The sequence below is a fragment of the Geotrypetes seraphini genome, chromosome 3 (genome assembly GCF_902459505.1).
Source record: "Geotrypetes seraphini chromosome 3, aGeoSer1.1, whole genome shotgun sequence".
Lineage (NCBI taxonomy): Eukaryota > Metazoa > Chordata > Amphibia > Gymnophiona > Dermophiidae > Geotrypetes > Geotrypetes seraphini.
Window position 1 is genome coordinate 211,440,822 of NC_047086.1, and position 14,950 is coordinate 211,455,771.

At 42.5% G+C, this 14,950-nt stretch overlaps 1 protein-coding gene across 7 annotated transcripts in view; it reads left to right on the top strand.

Moving 5' to 3' along the window:
• Nucleotides 1–14,950, top strand: part of ARHGAP9 (Rho GTPase activating protein 9) — a 204,209-nt gene that overhangs the window by 68,750 nt on the left and 120,509 nt on the right. The gene's annotated exons all lie outside the window — the stretch shown is intronic.

Genomic DNA, 14,950 nt, shown 5'->3' on the forward strand with positions numbered 1-14,950 from the left:
GAAACTGTTTTATTTTACTTTTGTGATTATGATAAACATATCGAGGGCCTCAAAATAGTACCTGGCGAGCCGCGAGTTTGAGACCACTGCTATGAGTAACTGTTGGTTTTCCTCCTGGTCTAGTTTAAAAGTTACTATATTTTCTTTTTAAATGTTAGCAATATCCAGTTCTACCCAAATCATTGCCCAGGCATTTTCCCTGCACCATTGTCTCAGCAGCACATTGAGACTGGAGTCACTGGAGCTGTGTCTGTTTCTGGGGATGTGTGTATGGAAGAGGGATAATGTCTGAGAATGTTATTCTGGAACTTCTGGATTTCAGCTTATTACTTAAAATCCTAAATCTGGCTTCCAGAAAATCCCAGCCACACCTATCTGGTACACGCATTTGGCTTATAGTGTATCAAATTGGATATACCACCTTTCTTGATAACAGAGCAGTTTATATAAAATACAATAGTAAAATTGGAAAAGAATGCCATTTAATATGATTGGAGAGAAGAAGGCAGAAAGGAAATAAGAGTAAAATTAAAAAGATAATAATATTATATTGAATATAAAGATATATACAACAGAGGCTTGCTGTGCTTAGACTGCTGTCTTTGAAGGCATGAACAAACATATGGATAAAAGTGAGTTGGTTGATGTATTATATCTAGATTTTGAGAAGGCTTTTGACAAAGTTCCTCATGAGAGACTCCTGAGAAAATTAAAAAGTAATGGGATAGGAGGCGATGTTCTATTTTGGATTAGGAACTGGTTATTAGAAAACTGAGGATTAAATGGCCATTTTTCTCAATGGAGGAGGGTAAATAGTGGAGTGCCATAGCGTTTTATACTGGGACTGGTGCTATTTAATATATTTATAAATGATCTGGAAATAGAACAAGAACAAGTGAGGTAAATAATCCCCCCCCCACCTTTTACAAAACCGTAGTGGAATTCTATGAGCGCCGGCTGCAGAAGTAATAGCTCCGGCGCTCATAGAATTCCTATGAGCGTCTGAGCTGTTACCGCCATGGCCAGCACTAAAAACTGCGCTATGGTTTTGTAAAAGGGGGAGGGGTTAAATTTGCAGATGACACAAAACTATTCAAAACACTCGCAGACTTTGAAAGCAGGAAGACCTTAGGGAATTATAAAATTGGGCATCCAATTGGCAGATGAAATTTAATGTGGACAAATGCAAAGTGTTGCACATCAGGAAGAATAATCCAAATCATAGTTGCCTGTAAATCATTCATTTCTTATTTCTCGCCTTGCTTCACTTGGTCTCTCTGAAACTGTCCTGCACTGGTTTTCAACTTTTTTAACCAATAGAACTTTTCAGGTTTTCTTACAGGATTAATTCTCTGCCCCAAATAAATTTTGTTGTGGGGTACCACAAAGTTCAGTTTTATCACCTGTATACTATTCAATATCTTCCTCGGCCCTGTGGCACCGCCGGTTCCCGTGGATAGGTATGTTTCCGGTCAGCGCTCAAAATAGCCCTCATCCGACGTGCTTCCAGGAGAAGCTGGAAGTCCTGCTGGTCACAAAGTTCAATATAAGGGAAAGAAAAATTCCAAAGAGTCAATTTCAAAAATAAGTCAAGTATTGGGTAATGCCCCTGGAACAGACTTCTGTGTAATCTTTTCCAAACCATCCTGACAAAAAGGTACAACATGAACACAAAACCTGAGCTGAAAAACAGTATCCTACAGCTCACACTTTCATGCAGGTATTCCAGGTAAGTAGAAGCAAACAGTCTTCAATGATCTGCCTTTGCAACGAGGCAGCACCCACTAGTCCACTTCTCTTTTAGCACAAAAACAGTGTGGTGTCCAAGCCTAGGTTAAGACAGGCTTGGCCCCTGCCAACTTAAAAGAAGTTGGCGGGGGAGGGGAGTAGCCGAATCCACAATTTAACTCTGTCACAACAGAATGCCACAAATGGCCCCGCAATCCCTACCAAGGATGACAAGTGGATTCTTCCCCATTAACTACTTCCTCACCCACAGCATTCAAAAACCAAAATATAAACTTAAACAGTCCAGCTCCTTTAAGCTTCACACCCAAAAAAAACAACACGTTTTTACTTTCAGGCCTCAAAACAGGAGTTCAGCACTGCTCTCATTCTTCTCTTAAATACAAACAGTTGCTGAGAAGAAGCCTAAACAGTTGCTAACCTTGGCATGCAAACAAACCCCCCCCCAGTCATGGAACTTAACTTTCTTCCATAGGAATAACTTCAGGAATGCTAGCAGTTTCCAGGCAATCCATGAGTTCGGGTTCTGCTGGCTGGTTAGCAACAGGGTCAGTGGCTGAATCCACCATCTCAATGTCAGAAGAGTAGTGAGGCTCAGGAGTACAGTCCTGAACACCTCCTTCCTGAGATGGCTCAGGGCAGACTGCCTGCCTCCTCCTCAGAGCAGCCTCTAATGCATTGAGGCGGACACGCCCTGTTCTCTGAGGGGGAGGGGCAGCCTGCAGCTTCTGCCTAGCTTTCCTAGGACTTGTAATCAGTTCCTGCAGCTGGGAGTTAGCAGGGGAGGTGGAAGAGATCTGTGGCTGTTCCAGGCTATTATCTTCATAGTCTTCCCCTCCCCGGAGATCAGCCAACTGAGTTTTAAAGGGGAATACAGAGTTTTCCCTATTCTTTGCCTCTAGCTTATCACATTGATTAGCCCTTCTGATGACTGGGCTAGGTTTAGCCAAACCCCCGCCTGGCACAAACCGAGCTTTATGGCTAGGGGTGTGACAGCCCTCTGGCTTTCTTAATTCAAGAATCAAATATCAGATCATATATCTATGCTGAAATCTTCTGCCCAGTGTATGGCGGCAGCCAAAAAAGCAAACGGGATAATAGGAATTATTAGGAAAGGCACGGTAAATAAGCCCAAGGGCTTCTGTATCGCTCCATTCTGTGCCCTCACCTTGAGTGCTGCATTCATTTCTAGTTGCTGTATCTCAGAAGATATTTTTATTTTATTTATAGCCCACCTATTAACTAGGTGAGTAACAGAGTAACACACTTAATTAAAAAGACAAAAAGAACAGAATTGAAAAAGAATAAAATAAATCACAAATCATATAGAAGAACTAAACTAAACATGAAATCATAATAAAATACTGTTCATCAAGACTAGACCCCTCTTCTGCTAGCGTTTTAAGAGCAGGGAGCCGCGCTGAATGGCCCGCGTTGCTCCTGACGCTCATAGAGTTCTTATGAGCATCGGTAGCAGCGCGGTTCATTTAGCGCTGCTCCCTGGCGCTAAAAGCGCTAGCGCAGTTTAGTAGAAGAGGCCCCAAGTATAGCGGAATTAGATAAGGTTCAAAAAAGAGTGATCAAAATGATAAAGGGGATGGAAATCTCATGCGGAAAGGCTAAAGAGGTTAGGACTTTTCTGCTTGTAAACGAGATAGCTGAGGGGGGATATGATTGAGGGCTACAAAATCCTGAGTGGTTAAATTGAGTGAAATTGAATTGATTTCTCACTTTTTTGAAAAATACAAAAACCAGGGGACACTCAATGAAATTATATGGAAATCCTTTTAAGACAAATAGGAGGACTTATTTTTTTTTTTCATTCAGAGAATAGTTAAGTAACTTGTTGCCAGAGGATGTGGTAACAGTGGTTAGTGTGCATGGGTTTAAAAAAAGATTTGGACAAATTCCTGGATGAAACGTCCATAGTCTGCTATTGCGACAGACATGGGAGAAGCCACTGCTTGTCCCGGGATTGGTAGCATGGATTGTTGTTACCAGTGTTCCCTCTAAGCGGGCGGGTGTTGTGAGCAAACTTTTTTCACCGTGAGCCAAAAATATCGGGCGCCAGCAAGTTATGAGCCAACTCGCCCGATTCTCCTCTCGCCGCCCTGCCATCTGCCGTACGCCTCTTCCGATCGTGCGCTGTGACGAGAAACGTGTGCGCTGCGATGTAATATTTTGTACGCCAGCGCAGCTTAGCGGGAACACTGGTTCAAATGGTTTTATTTATTTCCCCAAATTTATTTTTGTTATACGCATTGAAAATATTTGATATTGCGTTTAAATCAAAATCTCAATAAACTTGAAACGAGTGCCCGTGAGATTGTGGGAGGGTTAAATACTCAAAACTTAGAAGTTTTTGCTACGCCAGCTTTCTGGTATCTTTACATACAGTGGCGTACCTAGCATATGTAACATCCGGGGCCCATCATTTTTTGGCACCCCCCCCATCTGTAAGAAAAACATGATTTTTAGTAACAAACCACACGTCACACATGAGTACCTAGGAAAAGGCAGCATCTTACATATTGCAGTGAGCAGTACATCAATACACCCATTGTAAAACTAAACAAGCCAGACCAGCACAGATCAATCCTACACCGTCAATCCTAACAGAAAACCATGTCTTTCGAACACACAGAACACAGAAAACACCTTCGCCTAGTAAGGAATATGTAATCACAAACTAACCCCTCCCTCTTTTACAAAACTGTAGTGTGGATTTTAGCTACGGAGGTAACAGCTCTGATGCTCATAAAATTCTGAGCATCAGAGCTGCTACCACCAAGGCTGGTGCTAAAAACGCTTCACAGTTTTGTAAAAGGGGGGATAAAATAAAAATACATAGACAAAGGTTAAATTGAACCAGCAAGAAGCTGGACTCTGCATACAATGCTTCACAGAAACAGTGACACATGTCTCCTAAAGCAATAAATAAATAGAAATTTTTTTCTACCTTTGTCTTCTGTGGTTTCTCCTTTCCTCATCTTCTTGTAACTCTCTTCCTTCCATCCACTGTCTGCCGTCTCTCTTCCCCTATATGGCATCTTCTCTCCTTCTATGCCCCTTCCAGAAACTGTATGCCTCCCCCTTCCATCTCTCCTTTCACCCCATTGGTCTGGCATCTCTCTCCTCGCCTTCCCTCTCCCACACCTCTCCTCATAGTCTGGTATCTCCCCTTCCCTGATTCTCTGGCATCTCTCTCCTTTCCTTTTCTTCCATCTTTCGCTCCCCCTCCATGCTCTCACATCTCCCCCTTCCTTTTCCCTTAGACTGGCATACCTTCCTCCTACGCTCCAAGCCCTGGCATCTCCTTTAATTCCCTCCCTCATCTTCCTTCTCCCTCCAGCTGGGTACCGCAACACTCTTCCCTGCAGCTCTGCACTTCCCCACAATTGCCATGCTTCGGTTCCTCTTCTTCCTTCCTTCCTCCCCCCCCGCGGGACCCTGCGGCACCATCAACTCTTACTCCCTCTAATGTCGGCCCTGCAGCTCCAGACTTCCTCGCACCTTCTCCCCTCCCCCTTTGGATCGCTATTATTTTAAATGTTATAGCCGCGGAGCTGTATCCATCAGTGGAGATGTCTAACCTCGGCCTGCCCCGGAACTCTTACTGCAGCAGCCGCCCGTCTAGGCAGGAACAGGAAGTCACTGTTGCAGTAAGAGTTCCGGGGCAGGCCGAGGTTAGACATCTCCACTGATGGATACAGCTCCGCGGCTATAACATTTAAAATAATAGCGATCCAAAGGGGGAGGGGAGAAGGTGCGAGGAAGTCTGGAGCTGCAGGGCCGACATTAGAGGGAGTAAGAGTTGATGGTGCCGCAGGGTCCCGGGGGGGGGGGGGGGGAGGAAGGAAGGAAGAAGAGGAACCGAAGCATGGCAATTGTGGGGAAGTGCAATCCCCCCAATGCGTCCCCTTACCTTACCGACGCGTGTGTGCGCTGTGAAGAGAAACTTTGCGCTGCGATGTAATATTTTGTGCGCGAGCGCTGGCCAGCGCAGCTTAGCGGGAACACTGGTTGTTACTATTTGGGTTTCTGCCTAGTACTTGTGATCTATATTGGCCACTGTTGGAAACAGGAAACTGGGCTAGATGGACCATTGGTGTGACCCAGTAAGTCTATTCTTATGTACTTAGTAAGCAATTAAAACCATCTACACTTCTGGTCATTGGCCTGGGTAGGTGTGTTTAAAAAGGTAAATCGTCAGAACAGATTTAAATCTTAAGAATGACGCTTTCATCTGAAGAGACGCAAGGATTGAATTCCAAAGTAAGAGCACAAGAAAAAGTGAGCACTATAAGTGAGAGGAACCCAAATGTACGCAGTAAACTGGAGCTACTCGTATATAAAGACAACCATTGTGAAAAGAGTGTAATACTTAAGGAGGAAAAATAAAAGTGAGAGGGGAGCGCCAATATGTAAAGCATCATGGGTGATCCTAAGGAGCTTATATTGGATTCTATATTGAACAGGTAACCAGCGCCAAGAGAGGAGTGACATGATTGCATCTTTTTGCATGACTCAGGATTCATATTAAACAAAACTGCAGATATGTACAAGATGTAGGCAAAATTTATTGTGACAAAATAATTATATGCAAACCCTTTTACCAATCAAGGGACCCGACAGTGGTGAATTTTGACGTCACTTACACTTTGCTGCTACTCTACAATTTTTTGTGACTTTTTTTGTTACCCCCTTTTTTTACCATGGACCCCTGACGAAGGTTTGTCCGAAACACGGACCGTGTCGAGTCCCTTGATTGGTAAAAGGGTTTGCATATAATTATTTTGTCACAATAAATTTTGCCTACGTCTTGTACATATCTGCAGTTTTGTTTTGTTTGCTCTCGGTTGTTTTTTTACTGCAGTTTAGGTTGGGACCTTTTTTCTCTTTGTCAGGATTCATATTGCCATATTATGTATAGCCAGTAGGTGCTTAAGTAAGTAGATAATGAAGGGAATAGACTTAGTAGATAATGACAAGTTGTTCACCCTCTCCAAGGTAGAGAGTATGAGAGGGTACTCTCTAAAGTTAAAAGGGGATAGATTCCGTACAAATGTAAGGAAGTTCTTCTTCACCCAGAGAGTGGTGGAGAACTGGAACGCTCATCCGGAGGCTGTTATAGGGGAAAACACCCTCCAGGAATTCAAAACGAGTCTAGACAAGTTTCTGCTGAACCGGAATGTACGCAGGTGAGTCTGGTCTCGGTTAGGGCGCTGGTCTTTGACCTGGGGGCCAACAAGCGAGTGGACTGTTGGGTGCGATGGACCACTGGTCTGACCCAGCAGTGGCAATTCTTATGTTCTTATGCTTAGGTGACCTTAACAATAATCTGAACTAACAGAGCATATAATAAAGTCATCCAAAATAAAAATGCACTGTGTGGAATTGTTGAAGAGCCCAGGAATACTTTTTAATCAGTGCTGGTATTTGTACTTCAAATGTTAATTGCTGAGCGATCAAAATACTTAAATATTTCAGTTAACAAACTAAGATGATTGTTGTGGGAAAAATTGTTCTATATGTACGCCACATGGCATGTGTTTTAGAAGAGATCTGTATCAGATGATTTTCTATTAGCCAAGTATCTATGGCATCAGGACATTTTTGAAAGTGTGTGATGTTAACCTGAAATGTATCAAAATGGGAAAACAGTATGATATTATTAGCATAATAAAAAGACCTGATATTGTGCTCTTGAAGCTGAGTAGTAAGAAAACTTAGAAAAATATTGACTAGCACTGAACCCTGTAGAACCCCACGTTGAAATAACTGCTGAGAGGATAAGGAAGATACATATGAAACTGTAAATGATCTTCCAGTCAGATTAGACTTTTACTGAAACGTCTGCAGGCCATGGAAATTGCCTTGCAAGTGTTGAAGTGGTACATATCTTTTTTACAGGATCGTTAGTTCCAGGTTAGGTGGGGCCCCATTGTTCCAAGTGGGTCTCCATCAGTTCTGGAACTCTTCAGGGTTTGTCTCTTTCTACTTTACCGCTCAATATTTATATCTTGTTACTTTATAAAGTTTTAAATTGTCTAGGTCTTAGTTTTTGGTTGTATGCTAATGATATTCAGTTTTATTTTCTAATCAAATAGTTATTGTTTGAAACTTTTGCTTTTTTAAAAGTATGCTTGACTAGGATTACCATATTTGTGAAGACAATAAGAGGACACCTGATTCCACCCTGGCCTCTTCCGTACCCCACCCCTGGCTCTACCCATACTCCACCCATTTCCCACCTTTCACTCATTTCCTTAGTCCCCCTACCCGTCCTCCTACCCATCCTCTTTACCCTTTTACTTACATAGAATGTGTATAGTGCTGTGTTTGTCTAGTAGCACTATAGAAATGATTAGTAGTAGTATCAGTCCCAGCTCCATCCCTATCTCTTCTTCCTTTCCTTGTTTCCAAGGCCATTCTTTCCCTGTCCCCATTTTCCACCTCCGTCCAGCTTCTCTTCCTTCTTTACTCTTTCTCCTGTACTCCATCCCTTCTTTATCCTTTCTCCTGTACCCCATCCCATTTCTCTCTCCTCTGCTTTGCTCCCTCCTCAATCTATGGGACACTGTATTATCTGGGTACAAATTATATCACAAGGACAGAGTAGATCAAACTTGAGGGGGTGTTGCGCTATATGTTAAAGAGGGAATTGAATCAAACAAAATAAACATTCTACATGACATACGAGGTCTGACAATTAAGTTCATGAACTCCCCTTGGAAAACTGTGCACCGACACTAGTGCCTAATCTACCGTTCAAAGCAATTATGGAACTCTTTTTCTGGAAAGCCCATCAGAGCTGTTGTCATATAATTCTTTGACCAAGCACAATTTAGAATAATCGTCCAATCCCTAGTCTTAGGTCTGCTGGATTATTGCAACTCCCTATATCTTCCTTGTCCAGCCACTATGATAAAACAACTCCAGACCATACAAAACACCGCCCTCAGATTGATCTACTCACTCAAAAAATATGATCACATAACAACTGCCTTCTTAGACTCTCACTGGCTACCCATACAAGCACGAATCCAATTCAAATTCTACTGCCTGATATTCAAAGCATTACACGGCTCTTCCCCCTCCTATCTAAACAACCGCTTAAACCAAATCTCCACCTCAAGACACAGAAGAACCTCGAACCCTTTCGCCTTCCCCCCACTCAAAGGCACACATCGCAAGAAAATGTTTGACAACCTTCTGGCAACACAAGCAGCAAAAATCAACCATTCCATCTCCAATCTTATGACAATATCAGACAACCTCAAAACATTCAGAAAAGAAATCAAAACCCTGCTTTTCAAAAAATTCATCCAAATATCTTAACCCCTCCTCTTTTACCTCCAGAAGATTCACCTACCTTCAGATAACCTTCCCCCAAATTACCCACCTTAACACCTTCCAATTAAACAAATACCATCAATAGATTGTAACCTACCCTCTCTAACTGCATTCCATATGTATTTTTCATACAGTTCTTCACTGTCAGTTTAATTTCCATCCTATAAGTTCACATAGAATTTTTCTTTTTTCAACCATCTTTATTTTCTCTTCTTTATTAATTTCCAGGTACTTTAGTTAGATTGTGAGCCTTCGGGACAGTAAGGGAATTTTTAAGTACCTTCTTACTTCTCATTTATAATCTTAATGTATATTTTCTTCAAACCGCTTAGAACCTAACGGATGTAGCGGTATATAAGAAATAAATTACATTACATTACATTACATATTACCTTTGATATCCTGAATGTCATACAATTGGCTTCCTTTGAATATTTTCTTTATCTCTGGGTAAAGAAAAGAGTCTTGGGAGCCAGATCAGGTGAGTAGGGAGAGTGTTCCAATAAAGTTATTTGTTTACTGGCTAAAAACTCCCTCACAGACAGTGCCATGTGATTTGGTGCATTGTCATGATGCAAGAGCCATGAGGGCCCATTTTTGCACACACCTTTCTCATGCCAAGATTTTAATTTAAGATTTTCTTAACTGTTTCTCTGTTGATGTTTACTTGGTCTTCTATGCTTCTCATAGCCAGCCAACAATTTTGATGCCCAATTTGACACATTTTTGCAATGTTTCATCAGTTCTGCTCATTATTGGCTACTCTGACCTCTCTGCATTAGTGACACTTTCTCTCCCCTCAGAAAAATATTTAATCCATTTGTAAACCCGCCTATGTAGACTCTCACTGGCTTCCGATAAAAGCAAGAACTCAATTCAAACTCTACTGCTTACTTTTCAAAGTAACCCATGGTATGGCCCCCAATTACCTGAACAACCGTCTTTGCCGCTACCGACTACCCAGATCAAGAAGAACTCAGAATCTTTTCACCTTCCCCCCTCATAATGGTACCCGACGTAAGAAACTTTACGACAGCCTTCTAGCAACTCAGGCAGCGAAAATTGACCCCACCATCACCAAACTGATGATCAAAACAACAGACATCAAAGTGTTTCGGAAAGAAATCAAAACATTTCTTTTCAAAAAACACGTCCTTACTTAATATTCCCCTCCCCAATCGCACATGCACTCTCCCCAGCAAATAACACACTAGTCATCCCCTTGAACCTCATTTACGAAAAATATCCAAACTCCTAAATAAGCATCTCCCTTAGGTATCCATTTAACCTTCTCCTAAATAAGCATCTCCCTTAGGTATCCACTTAACTGATTCCTTCAAAGTTAGGTATCTTTCTTCAGTTGCCTATATTGTTTTCCCCACTGAACCTTGTAACTACTTGAACCCTGTCAAGTTATTCTATCGATAAATCCAGATATCTTATATTTGTATTTCTATACCACAACATGTAATTTACTTAAATCGTTGTAATGTAATTCTCTCGGTAATGTCCTGATCTCTTTTAACTGTAATCCGCTTAAAACCGCAAGGCACAGGCGGAATAGAAATCACAAATGTAAATGTAAATGTAAACTACTGTTTTCTTCATGGCATTATCCCCATAAACTTGGACTAACATGTCCCTGATTTCATTTCCACTCTTGCCAAGTTTAACAAGAAATTTAATGTTTAATTATTGCTCTAATTCAAGCTCCGACAGTCTCGTGGCAGCACACAAAAACATGCAACAACAGTAATGAACGCCACTCAGCAAGACACCGCCACACATCAACACGAACACAACTGTGAGACACTGATCTTCCAAGGTTATGAAACCTTGCCGAGTATTCGTACAGTGCTGCCAATGTAAGTGCATGCTGGCAAGTTCATGAACTTAATTGTCAGGCCTCGAAGATAGCAGTGTGGAATCCATATAGATAGAAATTCAATGTGTGAAGGGAAGGAATATAAAGGTAAGGCTATACTACCATCCCCCAAGACAGAATGAGCAGACAGATGAAGAAATGTTCTCAGAGATTATGGAAGCTGGCAAATTGGGCAAAAGTATAATAATGGGTGATTTCAATTACTTGCACACATAACTGTAGTTATGTACTCAAAATTAACCACAGCAGCAAAATCCAGTAATCTCCAGCCAAAAAACAAAAAATGAAAACGTGGAGAAAAAGACTCAGTCTTCATGAGTCAGAAAAAACTCTACTTTTAAACTTCAATTATATCCAAATGTTCTCTGAAAAGATTTAACCAAGCATTTCAATAATAATTCTTTGTAACAAGAATCCTGGAAAACAAGGGGGAAACAATGCTGCTTACATCAGGAATGGATAAACTGAAAAACAACAACTTAGCTGTGTTCCACGCCAAAACATCACAGCCTGACCCCAAATATTTTCTCTCAAGTCAACTTTTAAAGTTTCGCTGGACTTGGGTGCAGCTCTTTGGTGTCCAGTGAAACTTTAGCCGAGATCCTAGATCTTTCTGCTCTTGAGCTCTGGAAGTTACCCTGCTGATTAGTCCTGATTTCAGCTGGGCTAACTGCTGGAACTAATCCAGCCCTATGTTTGCCCTTTACCTGCCTGGTGCATGCTGCGAAATGTAGTTTCTTTTCCCTGGCTGCTACTAGGCTATTATTAGGCAAGGAAAACTGGGTCACTGCAGTGCTATCATTCTTTTGGTGTTCACTGAGCAAAGGTGTTTACTTTCCCTGCTAGGTTCTAGGAGTAACAACTAGTGATATTTGCTCAAAATCCCTTGCTTTAGTTTTAGACACTGGGCACTGCAGGGTTTCCTTAATCATTACAGGACTCTCCTTGGTGACAATAGTTGGCAGCCTGTTCAATGCATTGGGAGAAATATTGGGTTAATATTCAACATGGTTTAAGTGAATAGGAGAGGATAATGCCCATTTAAACCACACAAACAACATCAAAACAGGTGCCATAAAGCGGTAAGAGGGGCCAAAAGAGACTATGAGGAAAAAATAGCTAAGGAGGCAAAAAACTTCAAGCCATTTTTTAGATATATTAAGGGCAAACGACCCATGAAGGAAGCGGTGGGGCCGTTGGATGACCATGGAATAAAGGGAGTGCTAAAGGAGGACAAAGCCATCGCTGACAAATTAAACACATTTTTTGCTTCTGTATTTAGCGAAGAGGATATACGCAACATACCGGAAGCCGACAGGCTATATGCAGGAAACAAAGACGGGAAACTGACAAGGTTGACGGTCAGTCTAGTAGAGGTATGCAGGCAGATTGATAGGCTTAAATCGATAAATCCCCAGGACCGGATGGCATCTATCTGAAGGTAATCAAGGAACTGAAATTGGCTATAGCTGAACTTCTCCAACTAATAGCCAATTTGACTATCAAATTGGTTAAATCCTGGAAACCTGGAAAGTGGCAAATGTTACGCCGATCTTCAAGAAAGGTTCGAGGGGAGATCCGGGAAACTACAGACCGGTGAGTCTGACCTCGGTACCGGGAAAGATGGTAGAGGCGCTGATAAAGGTCCGCATCATTGATCACCTATACGGACACAATCTGATGAGGACCAGCCAGCATGGCTTCAGCAAAGGAAGATCTTGCTTGACGAACTTGCTGCACTTCTTTGAGGGAGTAAACAGGCAGATAGACAAGGGTGACCCAGTCGACATTGTACATCTGGATTTTCAGAAGGTGTTTGACAAGGTCCCGCATGAACGACTACTTCAAAAAAATTGTGAGCCATGGAATCGAGGGTAAAAAACTCATATGGATTGAAAATTGGTTGGTGGATAGGAAACAGAGAGTGGGGGTGAATGGACAATACTCGGACTGGAAAAGCATCACGAGTGGAGTGCTGCAGGGTTCGGTGCTTGGACCCTTGCTCTTCAACATATTTATAAATGACCTGGAAATTGGTACGATGAGCGAGGTGATTATATTTTTAGACGATACAAAGTTATTCAGCGTAGTGAGGACGCAGAAGGATTGTGAACACCTGCAATGTGACATAAATACGCTCGAGAAATGGGCCGAGACATGGCAAATAAGGTTTAACGTGGATAAGTGTAAGGTGATGCATATAGGTAACAAAAATCTTATACATGAATACAGGATGTCCGGTGCAGTACTTGGACAGACCCCCTCCAGGAAAGAGACTTGGGAGTACTGGTCGACAAGTCAATGAAGCCGTCTGTGCAATGTGCGTCATCGTCGAAAAAGGTGAACAGAATGCTAGGAATGATTAAGAAGGGGATCACAAACAGATTGGAGAAGGTTATCATGCCACTCTACCGGGCCATGGGATGCCCCCACCTGGAATACTGCATCCAGCACTGGTCACCGTACATGAAGAAGGACACGGTACTACTTGAGAGGGTCCAGAGAAGAGCAACTAAAATGGTTAAGGTGCTGGAGGAGTTGCCGTACAGTGAGAGACTATAGAAACTGGGCCTCTTCTCCCTTGAGAAGAGAAGACTGAAAGGGGACATGATCGAAACATTCAAGACAATGAAGGGAATAGACTTAGTAGATAAAGACAGGTTGTTCACCCTCTCCAAGGTAGAGAGAACGAGAGGGCACTCTCTAAAGTTAAAAGGGGATAGATTCCGTACAAACGTAAGGAAGTTCTTCTTCACCCAGAGAGTGGTAGAAAACTGGAACACTCATCTGGAGGCTGTTATAGGGGAAAACACCCTCCAAGGATTCAAGACAAAGTTAGACAAGTTCCTGCTGAACCAGAACATATGCAGGTAAGGCTAGACTGAGGGCACTGGTCTTTGACCTAAGGGCTGCCGCTTGAGCGGACTGCTGGGCACGATGGATCACTGGTCTGACCCAGCAGCGGCAATTCTTATGTTCACTTAATTAGATAGTGCCTATGAATATTGGCTTTAATCACTCATTCCAAAAGAAGCCAGTACAGGGGCAATCTGGGGCGGGGTTGGGGAGGAACTAACACTTATATGGCCGTAATCAGTGCCAGTGCCTGCATAACTAAGTGGCCAAATAGGACTGCCTTGTGGTCCTATCTTTGCTCACTTAGCTGTGTGGGTGCCAGCACCTCCATAGTCACCACTATCAAGCAATCGCTGCTTCAATCCTCTGTCTTGGGCTTCCTTCCCCAAGTTCTGATCTCCCTTGATCCCCTTCCACATACAAGCTCTGGCCAGATCTCCTTCTCCTACCATTCAGACCACCTAATCCCCCCTCCCCTCCTCCCATGACTTAACCATGTTGTTTAGTGGGACATGGTTGGAGTTGTACTGTTTCTGCTTCTGCCCTATTAGCCCTGGGTTTCAAAATGTCAATGCTGACCCTTAGGCTTTGACATGTAGCTCCTGATTGGTGTAGCCCGACTTTACTACAGAAAGAGGCGGTCGGAGCAGACCGCGAATAAGTGAGTCCATGATTCCCGAACTGTGAATTTGCAGGGGAACACTGTATTGCCTCCATTGTAAACAAATCTTTTCCATGTATATTTATTGTGGATATCCTGAAAACCTGACTGGCAAGGGGGTACCTCAGGACCGACTTGAGAAACACCACTACAGCCCCATGCGTTTTTCACAGGGTTTTGTAATACTTTACAAAGTACCTGGTAGTTGTTGGAGTTTGTTTTGCTATTCTATATATGACATCAGAATTTTTATATACGGGAAAGCATTTTCGTTCTGCTCTACATGAGATGTTATTACAAATGTGAAATTTGTGCACCATCTGGTGGAGCTCAGAAGAATGGCTCATTTAGCACAAGCCTAAACTCTATGAATAACAGTACAAATAAACCTCAATTAAACCCTGCAGCCCACCTGTCAGTTCATTACCAGAACCCCCACTATCAGT